The sequence below is a fragment of the Nuphar pumila genome, chromosome 12 (assembly GCF_984573655.1).
Source record: "Nuphar pumila chromosome 12, dmNupPumi1.hap1.1, whole genome shotgun sequence".
Taxonomy (NCBI): Eukaryota; Viridiplantae; Streptophyta; class Magnoliopsida; order Nymphaeales; family Nymphaeaceae; genus Nuphar; species Nuphar pumila.
In genome coordinates this window covers 32,035,423-32,050,002 of record NC_143260.1, presented here as the reverse complement: position 1 = coordinate 32,050,002, position 14,580 = coordinate 32,035,423, and the positions used below count along the sequence as shown (strand labels likewise).

Below are 14,580 nucleotides of genomic sequence, written 5' to 3'. Positions count from 1 at the left end.
ACGTAGCAATTGAATCGAGGAACTGACAAAAGATGGTAGTTCTGAGTTCTCATGTTAATGCCTTAAATTCCATGTTCTCCATTCTCTCGAACATATCCATATTTCAGAACAGTGTATTAGTTTCGGATCCAAAGTCCTACCTAAACCCGATCCATTTCCACCCCTCCTATACGCAAAGCTTAGCAAAGTTCTATAAATCCTTTCGAGGGCAATCTCGTAAAATTATATTATTTATACACGGAATCGTTAAGCTAATGCGGTATTTGAAGGCCTCAAGTTTCTTATCCTTCGCTCAACGTGGGCGTCGTGGAGGTTCAGCAAAGGTACTGGCGAAAATACCCCTCTCATTTTTTAAAATCACGGAAAAGTCCGTAATACCGCCAAGCGACAAATTTTGAGTAGGGGATTGGCGAGCGTTTCCCCGTTCGTCGTTCGGACGAGTTCCTTCCTGAGGAAGACTCCTCACTCTTTTTTTTTTTTATTGAAAATTTTATTTTGTTTGTTTATTATTTGATTATTTTGGTGGCCGGAGATCGTCGGAAAATGGAGAGTTTCGTCGCCTGGTGTGTCGTAGTACCGCGGGTTCCGGCCGCCGGACGGCAGAAAGTTAGGGTTACTTCCTCCAAGAGTCGGAGTTCCGCCGTTTTCCGATATCCGAATATCGCAAGAAGACCCCGAGTTTTATGCATGACGGTAAATTTGTTTATTATCTTTTTTTTTTCTCTGTGAATTTGGCCTAATTTGCTAGGGATTTTGCCTGTGTTTGTTCGGGCGTTTGTTTTGTGGAATTTTATTAACTCGTTAGTTTATACCGCCTTCGGTTGGGTATTTGTGGGTTTTAGGGACAGATATAGAGGGAAGAGAAGAAATAGAGTGTTTTGCTTCTTAAATTCTTGGGAAAGACTTAGGAATGTGACTACGTACAGATTTTGGAATACAAGAAATCTTTTAATTGAAAAAACGAAAATACATGCCAAAGTATTTGATCTGAGTTTTTTTTTTTTGGATTCGAATTTGCACTAGGCGTTTGCGCCTTGAAAGTTGTTGAGAATTCTGAAAAATTGCAATGCTATTGCTGTAAAAATGTAATAACGGGAAAATCTCAAACAATGTTTGAAAATATCGAGAACATCTCGGGAATATCACAATGATTTATTTGTTTTGATTTCTATTTCAAAGGTATTTTAAAAGTGTGGTGCATATTTTATTTATGGTATTGCATTTCTTTTTAATTTTGAAAAAACTAATGAAAACTAATATGCATATCGTTTCTTTTTAACTGTGGTTGTATTGAAATTTTTCTATTTGCAGAGAAGTGAAATATCCTGAGAAATTGCCTTTGCTCTATTTCCTTTCTTAAATTTTATCCCCCCCCCCCCCCCCCTGCCGCCCCTGAGATTTATAGAAAAGGTGAAGGTTTCCTGAGTATTGCCAGTCTACCCTGTGTAAGCTAAGTGTTAGGTTGTTGAGTTAATGTGCATGTGACTGCTCCCAAGCTTGGCTTGTCGAGATCATTAAACAAGCTCGATCATGCCTTTAAATTTACCTAGTCTGAGTTGCTCACAAGTCGCATAGTTGTTGTGTCCTAAATCATGGTGTTCAATATTATTGTGTGCTGTAAGATAGTTGGAAACTTAGAATGATGTTTATTGGAAACTTAGAATGATGTTTACTTGCTTTATTAATTTCTGCCCCTATGTTAATATAGTTGGTATTTGATGCAGGCACCATATTTGATCATCAAATTGGATTCTGCTGAGAGAACATGGAAGGAATTGCCGGTATAAATCATATAAGTTTTCTCAATATAACAGAACATAGCTTTGGGAATTTTTAGCATTGAGTCCTAATAATTTTACAAGGTGCGGAAGACAATTTTGGAGGGAGAAAAGATGCAATTTTTAACTATTCTTACCATTGTACAATTTCATTAATTAGATCATAGCATCCATTTCTTGTCCTGAGTGCCAAGATGAATGACCTTAGTGTAATTTGAACTCAAGACTCCTTGAGTAAGGATCATTTAACTCTAACAGTCCACCTATGGCATGTGACCTTTCATAGGTCATAATGTACATTGTGAAACTATTATTTTACTTAATTTATTCCTTTATACCCTTTCTTGCTCAAGAAAGAATAATACTTCCCTCAGTGGATTGTGGTCTCGTATAAGTTCTGCATCATTAATCGACGTGGATACCTTTCTTGTTACTATGTCGTGCCATCTGGCCATGGTTGATGATTATATCTGCAAAGTTTCTTTCATGAGTTGGCACAAAATGGATACCATGTTTACTGCCAGTTAAACTGGCTGATTCTGATGTTGTTGCAAATCCTACAGAATACCAGAAACTTGCTCAATCCATGGCAGAGCTGGATGAGGTACTATTGGGGCTCTCACTTTTAACAGTACCATTTGCATAAGCCCAATATTTCGGACAACTGATTTTTTATTTTCAGGTTGTGACGACGTATAGACAGTTCAAAGATTGTGAAAAGCATCTAGAAGAGACAAAAGATTTTGTTCATGATCTTTATAATAAGGCAACAATGGAAAAAAAATCCATATATTGTTGTTATCCATAAACACGTACACAATTAGATATAGTAGATTCTAAGTATTCTTAAATCTTCTTTGCAGCATTGGCTAAAGCGGATGGTGGTGATCCAGAGATGGTAGCTTCTGAAGTTGAAACTTTATCAAAGCAAATCATGGAGATTGAGGAGAAGCTGAAGGTTCTTTTCCATGGTTTGATACTCAATAATGCTTTCACGATAACAAGGGTTTGATAATTTCATAGGCACACTGTGTTATTGAAAAAATGTTAGAACAAAGTTGAACCAAATATTGGTAAATAATGTCTTTAGCTTAGTATGGTCCTTTCTATGCAATAATTAGTGGGAATATGTCTATCTTGCCAGAAGCAGATCATTACGACCACCGTAATTTGAAAGGAAAAAGTAATCCGTCCATACGGCTAATATAAGCAATAACAAACATGGTTATTAGATAAATATAGATGAAATATGGATACATTAGCAAGTTGTGAATCTATTCCAAGTCCTAAGTTCTATTGATCCATGTGCCTTTGCTAGTATGTCATTAGTGGCTTGTTGATTTTTTTTAGATTGTTGAATTGTTTATAGCATCTGGATCCATTTGTGATGCGGCACATCTGGACCAATCCGGATATACGCAAGGAGCGGGACCTGATCCAGATTGTCATACCTGAGACCCCAAAGCAAGAAACACCCAATTTGGGTCCAAATGGGGTCTAGGGGTAAAATCATCTTTTCACATGCATTTATTTTATGAGATTTTTGTTCTATACATCTCAAAAGATTTATTCATTCACTTGGTTCCTATTTTATGATTTTGAGAACCTAGAACAATATTATGATGCTTTTATTTTATTTTTTTATAGGGGCAGATAGTTCTAGTATCCAGTAGGATTTCTTTTGATGTATTAGAGGATGTAGTGGGTCTATTGAATAGCTTTTTTTTAATCTAGATCTGGATTCATCTCTTGTTATGTGGTTACTTGTGATTGAGTTTTGAATGAGGTGGCCACTTGAGTGACCAATTAAGGGCCAACCACCTCATCTCAAACCCATTAGCTCTTCTAGAGGTGCCTCCCATATGAGGCCTTTCTCTCTCTCTTGGTAGCTCTCCATTGGGTAGCCAAGAGGAGAGTAAGACAAAAATTTCAAAAAATGACCCTTTAATAGCCTCTTGGGAAGTGGCCTCTCAAAGGACCAATGGGAGCCACAACCACTTTATTCCTTGTTTAAAAGAGCTTCAAAAATTTTTGTAAGGGTCTTTTCTCTAATTTAAAAAAAAAAAGCTGAAAAGAAAGAATGAAAAAAATGATTGACGAAGCCATGGTGGAGAAAACATGAATCTGGAAGTGTAAAACCCATAAATTTTTTAGATTTTAAATAAATGAAGAATTAGCTTTAACTTCGAGTTAAAAATGTACTTCTATCTTTTAAATGTCAATATTGGGTATTTTATACGCTTAACTATATTTGTCTGACCAATAAGAGTATAATAGTCATTTTAAGAATTACTTCAGACAAAATTTTAATCAAATATTTAAATTATCATGAAAACTAATTGTTTTAGGGAGACCCAACCTCATTTAGGTGTTTTCAATGTGTTTTAAACTTCACTAGATGCATGTTGGTGGTTTTCAAAAGAAATTCTAATGAAGGGTATTTTGGTCATAAAATAATTTATGATAAAAAATTTAATTAACAAATCACTATTTTAGAAAGTACCAAAACTATGAATTAATTAGGATTACTATAATTATTTTGGTGTTAATAGGATAAGAAAAAAATAATAAAATAAATTTTAGAAAAATTATGAATTTTTTAATGGACTCGGTTCAAGTGGATTCAGATCCAATGGGTTGACCCAGTTTCATAATAAAGAGTAAGGACTACTTTTCTTAAATTTAAATATTCATTGGAATCTTTGGCATATGAACGAGGGGTTTGCTGGGTTTTTGTTTTCTAGGTTTAACCTGTTGATTCCCTTTTATGGGTTTTCTTTTGGGTAATCGTCGTTTAGGGATCTTTTTGTTCTGCAGGTGAGAGTTGTCCTATTGGTTTTGATGAGGGTTGAAGGGCATTTTAGTTTTTGCTGTCTGTTTTTCAACTGTTCATTTAGTGTATGTTTTTTCTCCTATTTACTTGTGTTTAACACCTTTGAATGAAATGTCATTGTATAATTATGCATCAGTGCATGCATTAACATGTTTGACATTGAACTTCACCTAGCCTAAAATGTGATTCATAGAGCATTCAGTTGAGCCGACATGAATTTGACTCAGTAGGAAGGTTCTTCAAGACGATCTATATCCTTCACCTTGATGATAAGCCATGTTTTGTAATAGTTCTGCTTCTTTCCAATTGGAAGTTATTATATTTTTCAATGTGGTTACCAATTTAAGTGGTGTACCAAAAGGTAAAACCTGTACATTAGGTTCTTGAAATATCCAAGTTTCTTTTCTGTTTACCCTTTTCAGACTTCTTGCAATTAGCTTATTAGCACGGCAGCGTACCAACAGAAATGGTATATTTGCCTCGGACAATGGGGCTAGCAATGCTGAAATTCGCGACTTACTTTTTTAAATTAGGTAGATATTTGGAAGGGGAGAACCATACAAGGAATGTCTTTGCCTGAGATTCAGGGTTGGTTTTGATTCTTTGGCTATTTAGAATTTAGTTGGACAAAGGTTGGCATGGTACCTCCCTTGCATCTTATCTTAAGACCATCCTTTGGAACTGTGTCACACGAGCACTCCATTTTTGCCTTGCTAGCCATATTAAAAACTTCACAAAAAAATCACCATATCCTTGTATCCATAGTCACATCCATGTTACATAAATTTGGATAAATTGGGCAAACATTATATGGACTCATGTGGGTCTGCAGCATCCAAGGTGTTACTACAAGTGTATCTGAACTCTCATCCAGTGGGATTTTAATATTCTCAGAACAAGTTCAACCCTAGATTTTGCTTGCCTCATTGCAGTTCCAGCCATATATATATGTGTGATCCTTTGAAATTTGTATCACTATACAAGTTTTCATCTTAAGGAGTTCTTCATTAGTATTTTAAGTGTATGTTTTACAAAATATGGTTGCTTGATTTGTATGTACTTTATCTTAAGGATCACATAATGCATGCTTGCAATGTATTACATATGTGCATTATATTCAATTCAATTGTTGATTATTCATTGTTATTCATTGTTTACGCATAATTCTAGCCGATTTCTATTTTTATCATTGCCTCATTTTGCGTGCCTGATTTCCATCATTGGGAATGGTGCAGGGCTGCTGTCGCATGACAACTGTGGTATCCTTCTCTTCGCTAACATTTCCCCATGTGTTTTCCTTGTTTTGTATTTGCTTCTCAAGAGAATGTAATCTATGTCACAGGGTATATATATATATATATATATACTGCACTTCCAAAAAACCCGGGTTTTTTGGAAGTGTTGCATCCCCGCACCCGCACCTGCACCCATGTGACATAGAATGTAATTCTTTCCTTGAAATCGGCTGCCTCGATTTTTGTGCCATCACTGGGGCGATTTGTTGGACAGCGTGCAGAACTGTGGAGATGCTCCACACAACTCTCCAATCTTGTTTTGGACTTGTTAGTTTGGTGCTTCGCAGTTTTCGCCAATCAGGTTACTGATTTACATTTTTATTTTTGTCGCTTGTGTGCGAAAGTGTATTTCGATAAAAGTTAGCGTTGTTTGTGCAGCATTGTAGTGCTCTCTCATTGTGAGAGGACGGCTAGCTGATTTGTTTTGGAGTTTTTCACTGGGTGTTGCATGTCGTGCACCAAATCTTTAGTGTTTTGCCTACGCGGTAAACCGGTTGTAGTTCTTTGCGGGACTTATTGGTTTCGAGTTTCGCTACCTTTTTCATCGCATCGCAAAGGTAGGATCTTAAAACTAAATTCGTAGAATGTTAATTCTTGTTGTTTGATATCAATCTAATGTATTCCAGTATTATGTCGAGTATGAATTATTCCGTAGTTAAGTTCATGTTCACAATTGGAATGTACTTAGATTAAATCAATAGTTTAGTTATAATAGTATATAATGCTTTGAGGTAAATATATTACACTGTGTTAATTGATTTGAAGGTACAAAAAAGAGAGGATATATAATACTTATTGCTAAGTATCGCTTGCGGTAAAAAATGCCATGCACAATAAATGCAATACATAAGAATGCAAATCGGGTAAATACCCGTGGTAAGTAGGTGGTGTAAATGCATCACACGTATGCAACACTTTCTTGCTCACACTCACTTAGTTGTGGATATCTAAGACTGTTGTGATTGTAGTTCGGAGATCATGCTGAGCATGATTTGAATGTATGAGAATAGAAGTTATCTTGTTTTTGTAGTTCGGAGATCATGCTCGTCATGATTTTAGATAGCGGAATATGGAGTGTGTTTGCTGCAGGTACATGTTTGAGCATGCCTTGTGTAAAATATATGATTGCATAACTTGATGTGTTTGACATGATCTTATTGAATGTTTGTGCGAATTAATAACTAAGTGAAGCATATCATGTACATGAAGCATGTATCATGAGTGCACATCTTGAAATAAATGTATTATGCACGTGAATGTGAATGCGTGTTAGTGTATATCATATTTGTATGTTAATTATGATGTGACATGTATCTGTTAAAATATATGTACTCACATATATATACTTATAAAATGTACTCACATATATATACTTATAAAATGTATATATATATGTGTGAAATACCCGATAGGGGTATTTTTGTCATTTTACATAGTTATTTTTTAGAAACAACTATTTTATTTAAATAGTTTCTTTTAGTTTTATTTTTTATTTTTTTATTTTTTATATTGCATATGGATTCACGCTAAAGGGGCCTCACATAGAATCGTTGGGGGCTCCCAACATCTCTATGGGGAGCCCCCAATGGCTCTCCTTTTTAGCCCTCATTTCTTGTATAAATAAGGGTCTCCCCATGTATTCCCAAGGCTTTTCAAGCCCTCATTCAATAAAGTTCATATATTTTTATGTGTTGCCTCTTTAAAGGCTTCTTGTGTTGTCCCTTAGCGGACTATTTCTATATTCCCCATTGTGGGTTTGTGCTTGTCCATTCATTGGGCCATGCGAATGCATTAAGCATTCTTGTTATACATTTCCGCACACTTTCTTATAATATCATGCATGAAAAATTTAATCATTTATGACATGTTCATGCATAGTAACACATGTGGGAGAATGATGAATAATTTGAATCATACATGAAAGCATGTTAGAAATGAATTATGCATGAGAACATGTGTAGAATAAATCATGATATGATAGGATCATGCATGAAAGTCAAAATGATTATGTCATGTACATGCATGGTAGTATGTAAGATTAAGTCATGCATATGGCATATACCGTTTTAGTCATGCGAGAGGGCATGAACTATTGATATCATGCATGAGGGCGTGAGAGGGTTATCTTATGAGATGATAATACTTGGCTTTGACCCATGACTTAATAATAAAGATAACCCTGAATCATTGGTTCATTTGAAGCGCCGGTGAAGTCGGGCTCTGTGACATGGCTGAGTTTGTCTCAATCTCTTATCCTTCTAGGAGAGGGAAGAGCGGTACAAACCTCTTAGGACGTGTTGAGTTTTCGAGGGCTAAAGGCATCTTTTGTCCTCGTCCCACAAAAGTTAGGGGACAGGTCTACCAATGAGTCATAGGTGGTAGTACCACAGCTCTGCAGAGTTAGGGATGCATGCCCAATTTTTCGCCAACGATTTTGGTTTGGCGTAGGCCAAGATCTGGGACCATGGGTCCGTTCTCCCAACCGCTGCATTACTGGGTTGAATCACTTAGGAAAGAATTAGTTAAGTCATAGGAGGATAAATAAAATACATAGAATAATAAATACTCCTATGGTTCTTTCTAGATGTCTATATCCTCTTTTATACTGGATGGGTCTGAATAAACAAGAGAAACAATGAATTAGATTTTTTAGAATTGTTGCTATCATATGTATAAACATATAGATCTAAAGGTTTGCATGATTATTGCATATGATTTGTTACATGTGAATGAAAAAGACATTTATGTTGGTCATGTGATTTGACCTATTGATACAAGTCACGGGCTTGGTTGTTGCACGTGAGGTGATTGTGTGTGTGAGACACATGAGAATGGTCGAATCGTGGTCTGATCTATTTATATATCTGAATGCAAAGTGCATAAATGTTCTGAGAAATGACATGCAAATTTATAATTTAGATAATGCATATCTTAGTCATAAGTTGGATATGAGCATGCTTCTTTTGATGATAAAGAAAGTGAATGTTTGCTTTTTTATGAACTGTTGCATTTTACTCCACTTCGAAGCATGCTATGAATTGTGAATTCTCATTCATTTATGTGAACACTTGTCATGTATATGAATAATGGTAATGTTGAATGCCATGAATGAAAATGAATATGAGTTTGAGTTTCATGCATACAACTTAACCAATTATAAATGCTATGGAATAAATGATGATAAATATGATTGAATATCATGTGCATATTTTGATGTGGATTTCCTTGACTCTCATTTTTAAAATGATGGGAATTCTACTTTGATTGTACCTTTATAACTTGATTTGTATTCTTCAAGTTTAGTTTTGGGTTTCCTACGTGAAAGTGGTTGATGTCGTACAACATTACAGCTAACCTATGGAGGACTGAAGCGAAGTGCGGGTTATTGTTTGGTTGAAGACTCCACTCTTACCTATTACGATTCCTAGAGGACCCATACACTTTTGGATGGTTATAAACTTGTCAAGATTTAACTTTTTATGTCTGGATCTTTAAGTTTTAAGAATTATAATATTTTGGAATGAGAAGAATTCTGAATTCTGTCATTTTATTTGTGTTGGTTATGCTTGTGGTTTGAAAACTTTAAATCTTTACGTAACTCCTCAATTGTCTTAAACCTTAAATAAATTTCGTCTTCTGCATTTTTTCACATGTGAGAATCCTTAAAGTAATGACCCCAATCGAGTTGTGTTTATGGATGATTTCGTACTTGATCTGATACTGGGAAGCTAATATACACTCGCGCTTAGGTGGGCCGTCTAGTATTTGAAACGGTTAGAATTTAGCCATAGATGAACTTGTTGGCATATTACTTTTGGGAGTCATGCAAAATTTTATAATAAATAAAAAGTATCAAATTTTTCTCAAAATTTTGGGTTTGGGAAAGTTTTAAAAAAGTTTGGATTTTTTATGGATGTTACAGGAAGCTCGTGAACCTGAAAGCTTAAGCTTGTGAAGAACGTGTGCATCTGAGAACCGAGTGAACTCTTATGTGTGAGAAGCTTGTGGGTGCAAGCTTGTAATTCAAGACTGACTTGGTGACTGATGGCCATAGAGCTGTTGCGTGTTGTTGGAGTTGCTGAGTAACCGTTCGAGTAGCTGTCCATTGTTCCACAGTTACACATTGGTGGTCGCCGAGCGACATCAGGGATTTTCTATCTCGCTGTTGGCAATAAGTTTATAGTTTGAACTGTTTGCCGTTTGGTGCTCAATCTACTTTGTTGAAATGCATTTATGATATTGTAGTTTGTTGAATGTTAAGTTTTTGCCTATGAATGTCCATTTGAATATCCTGCTGGTAATCTCTTGAAGGGCAATACCGATTTCCTGGTTACGAGAATGTATTTTGGCTTGCGTGTAAGCTGGAATGACCCTGATCTAATCATTTGATGCTGGTGAAAGTTTCAAACCGCTGACCTGTTTGAGGTTCAATATGAGTTCTCTGAACTTTGTCGCGTGTTTCATTAATCGTGACTAATGTTCTGCGATTCAAGAAAGAAAGTTATATTATGATAAACACTTTTTTATGAACTGTGTTGTTCACCGAGTTGCGTGTTGAAGATTGTCACATCAGTGAGAAAACACTGGTAGTGTTCTCAGCTGACTCGATGTACACATTCACAACATAACCAGTTGTGCTATCAACGGATTGGCCAGTGACTTGCTGTGTCCTTTAGCAGCACAACCCAATCTGTTGGGTCAAATCTGCAAAGACATCCAACTCAGTGGCATCATTGCTGATGTCTCCATTCTTGGGTTACTGCTGCATGCGTACATTAGCTGAACCATCGCTGTTAGTTATTTTGTGCACTTGTTGTTTGCTGATTGCGTATTGAGCATCGTCGTATTGATTTATTCGTGTTTGAATATGAATTTTGAGGTGCATCATATCTTGAATTTTGGCGTTGGTTGGAAGTGGGTGAAGAAATATACAGAGTGTTTGCTGCAGCCTGCAGGTCGCGATAATTAGTATATAAATATAAATATAAATATAAATATAAATATATGTATATCAGATTAATCACGGGTCTGCAAATAGATTTGGTTCTACACATCGGATCTGAATTTTCTTTGAAATTTACACCTTGTTTAAAAATCCAAATTGCTTATGCATTTAGAATCGAAGTTGTAGGTGTGTTTGCGAACTGACCACCATAGTCGGTTGAATAATTTTGGTATCAGAGCGAAGGTTGTCAGATTTCTTAATTCGACACGATTAATGTTTTTTATGTTGTCTAGAGGCTAGGTTAGGGTTCCCTACCTTAGAGTGATCCTAGGTCGTGTTCGCCATAGTCGGGCACTGGGGAGGTCGTGGTCGCGGTGAATACGCCTTCGAGAATGAAGCGAGAGATCTTAGGTCTGAAAATAGGGACTTGCGGCGTCAAGTCGATGAATTAACTAGAAGGCTTAACGACTTCACCCAAGAAAGGGAAACCAGAATAAAATTTGAAATCCTTGGATTTAATGCATATCATCTGGACTCGAGGAGTTCTTAGATTGGTTAGGAGAAGTCAAGAATGGTCTGGTGTTCTTGGAAGTTCCTTAACACAAAAAGGTAGGATTAGTTGGCCTCAAGTTGAAAGTTCAAGTTGCTACTTGGTAGAGACAGCTCAAGGAAACCCATGTTCGTGAGGGTAAGGATCATATTGTTCATTGGGAACACATGGAATAAAAGCTTAGAACTCAATTCCTACCTTATACCTATCACAGGGAGTTGTGCCCGAGGTAGAAGGTGTTGTGTCATGCGAATTCTTCACATAGAAAAATGAGTTGGGGTACTCGTGTGTCCTTTTCATCATCCATTTCCCAACCCAACCCATCCACATATGAGTATGTTGCATTGATGGTTAGGTTAGGAGGTGCATTTAGAGCGAGACATGAGTTCAAAGAAGAATCTCATTTTGATTATGAGTTAGAACCTCAGTTTGATGAGAAAATTGAGGATGTCATAGTGGAAGTAGATGATGCAGGGTCGAGTTTGATCCCGATGTAGGGCTCCAGTGTGATGAGGACTATGAGAAACCAAACCATGAGTCTCACATGGATACGATCTTCAACGAATGAGTCAAATTTGGTGTTGATCTCAAGGTAGATCCCCAATTCAATGAGGAGATTGAAGAAGAATCCCCTTCTGGATTTGGGGATGCCCTTTTGATTGATGAGGTTCACGAGGAACCTATGTCTGAGATCATTAGTGGACCCATCTTCAATGAAATGAAAGTTGAAGAGTTGGACCAAGTTTTCTTGATTTTTGATTTAGAGTTTCGTGAGGAACTTTCTTGTGTCATCTTTGACAATCCAATATTCGATGATGTCGATGAGGAAGTCCAAGAAGAATCCCTATATATTTTTGAAGAGATCCTATTAGTTGATAAGGTTCGCAAGGAACTTATGTGTGAAGTTGAAGATCCATGTATTTTTATGATTGTGAGGGTAGTGAGGATCAACAAGAAAATTATTTTGTCGAGCATTTAGGAGCTGAGAAAGAAATTTCTCATGGTAAGCCTTTAGAGAGTATGGTTATCCATGTTAGTCCTAAATGTGAGTGGAATATATCAAAATATTATGTGTGAAACCCTCAAAATATTTTTGGACTCATCAGGATTTGGTTGAACTAGAACATGCCCTGAATATTATATTTGAAACTAAGAAAAATGCATGTAGCGCATTCGAATTGTTGTTTTTTGGAATGAGTATTATTGCTAGTTCTGAAAAAGAAAGTGCATCTTGTAGTGGATTTAGAAAGAAATTTTATCTTTTGTGTGATCTACTACATAGAAAGCTTTTATATCTTGATGATCCACAATTTTCTGAAATTGTTTGTGCATTAACTCAAGAAAAACTTGTTAATTGTTTTGTTTTGGATGGTTCAAGAAAAAATTTATGAAGTAAAATTTGAAAAGCACGCTGATTTATCAAAGTTTGATGAGTTTTTCGATAATTTGATGTGCACGTGTGAATACTCTCATAAATATGATATCCAATTTTGTTTGCTTTGCGTAGTTCACCTCCTTCTCCGTGGGACAAATTTTGCTTTGATTATGTTTTGAAATTTTGTAGGGACCTTGGAGTCTCGGTTAACAAGGTGAAGGCTCCGAGGACGAAGCCTTTTGATGTAGGGGAGGAGGATGCAGCGTATCTGGACTAATCCGGATGTACTCGAGGAGCGACACCTGATCCAGATTGCCATACCCGAGAGGCCGAGACCCCCAAGCAAGAAACACCCAATTTGGGTCCAAATGGGGTTTAGGGGTAAAATCATCTTTTCACATGCATTTATTTTCTGAGATTTTTGTTCTATACATCTCAGAAAATTTATTCTCACTTTGTTCCTATTTTGTGGTTTTTGAAACCTAGAATATTATTATTATATTTTTATTTTATTTTTTATAGGGGTCAGATCTTACGGATCCGGATAGTTCTACTATCCAGTAGAATTTCTTTTGAGGTACTAGAGGGTATAGTTGGTCTATTGGGTAGTTTTTTTTTTTTTTTGATCCAGATCTTGATCCATTTTTTGTTTCGAGGCCCACATGCCATGTGGTCACTTGTGATTGAGTTTCAAATGAGGTGGCCACTTGTGTGACAAACCAAGGGCCAGTCACCTCATCTCAAACTCATTGGCTCTTCTAGAGGTGCCGCCCATACGGGGTTTTCCTTTTTCTCTTGGTGGTTCTCCATTGGCCAGCCAAGAGGAGACCCTTCATTGGCCTCTCAAAGGACCAATGGGAACCACAACCACTTTATTCCTTCTTTAAAAGAGCTCCAGAAAATTGTGTAGGGGTCTTTAGTCTAGTTTTGAAAAAAAATTCTGAAAGGAATGAAGGATATGTGAGAAGAAGCTTTGGTGGAGAAAACGTGAATCTGAAAGCTTGTGAAGAACGTGTGCATCCGAAAACCGAGTGAACTCTTATGTGTGAGAAGCTTGTGGGTGCAAGCTTGTAATTCAAGGCTGACTTGGTGACTGATGACCATAGAGCTGTTGCGTGTCGTTGGAGTTGCTGAGTAACCGTTTGAGTCGCTGTCCATCGTTTCCCAGTTACACATTGGTGGTCGCCGAGCGAAATCAGGGATTTTCTATTTCGCTGCTGGCAATAAGTTTATAGTTTGAACTGCTTGCCATTTGGTGCTCAATCTACTGTGTTGAAATGCATTTATGATATTGTAGTTTGTTGAATGTTAAGTTCTTGCCTATGAATGCCCATTTGAATATCCTGCTCGTAATCTCTTGAAGGTCAATACCGATTTCCTGTTTACGGGAATGTATTTTGACTTGTGTGTAAGCTGGAATGACCCTGATCTAATCATTTGATGCTAGTGAAAGTTTCAAACTGCTGACCTGTTTGAGGTTCAATATGACTTCTCTGAACTTTGTTGTGTTTCGTGAATCGTGACTAATGTTCTGTGACTCAATGAAGAAGGGTTATACTCTGATAAACATTTTTTTTATGAACCGTGTTGTTCACCGAGTTGTATTGAAGATCATCACATCGGTGAGAAAACGCTGGTAGTGTTCTCATCTGACTCACTCTACACGTTAACAGCACAACCAGTTGTGCTGTCAACCGTTTGGCCAGTGACTTGCTGTGTCCTTTAACCGCACAACCCAATCTGTTGGGTCAAATCTGCAAAGACGTCCAATTAAGTGGCATCACTGCTGCCCGCATACATTCGC

At 36.8% G+C, this 14,580-nt stretch overlaps 2 long non-coding RNA genes across 2 annotated transcripts; both read left to right on the top strand.

Annotated features, from left to right (window-relative positions):
* Nucleotides 1-441: 441 nt before the first annotated feature.
* On the top strand, nt 442-4,192 carry LOC149820560 (uncharacterized). The gene is made up of 3 exons (XR_016426637.1): nt 442-693; nt 1,725-1,781; nt 2,342-4,192. It is a non-coding gene; the product is annotated as an uncharacterized LOC149820560 (long non-coding RNA).
* A 732-nt stretch (nt 4,193-4,924) lies between these two features.
* LOC149820559 (uncharacterized) lies at nt 4,925-13,295 on the top strand. The gene is made up of 3 exons (XR_016426636.1): nt 4,925-6,207; nt 6,285-6,463; nt 9,829-13,295. It is a non-coding gene; the product is annotated as an uncharacterized LOC149820559 (long non-coding RNA).
* Nucleotides 13,296-14,580: the final 1,285 nt, after the last annotated feature.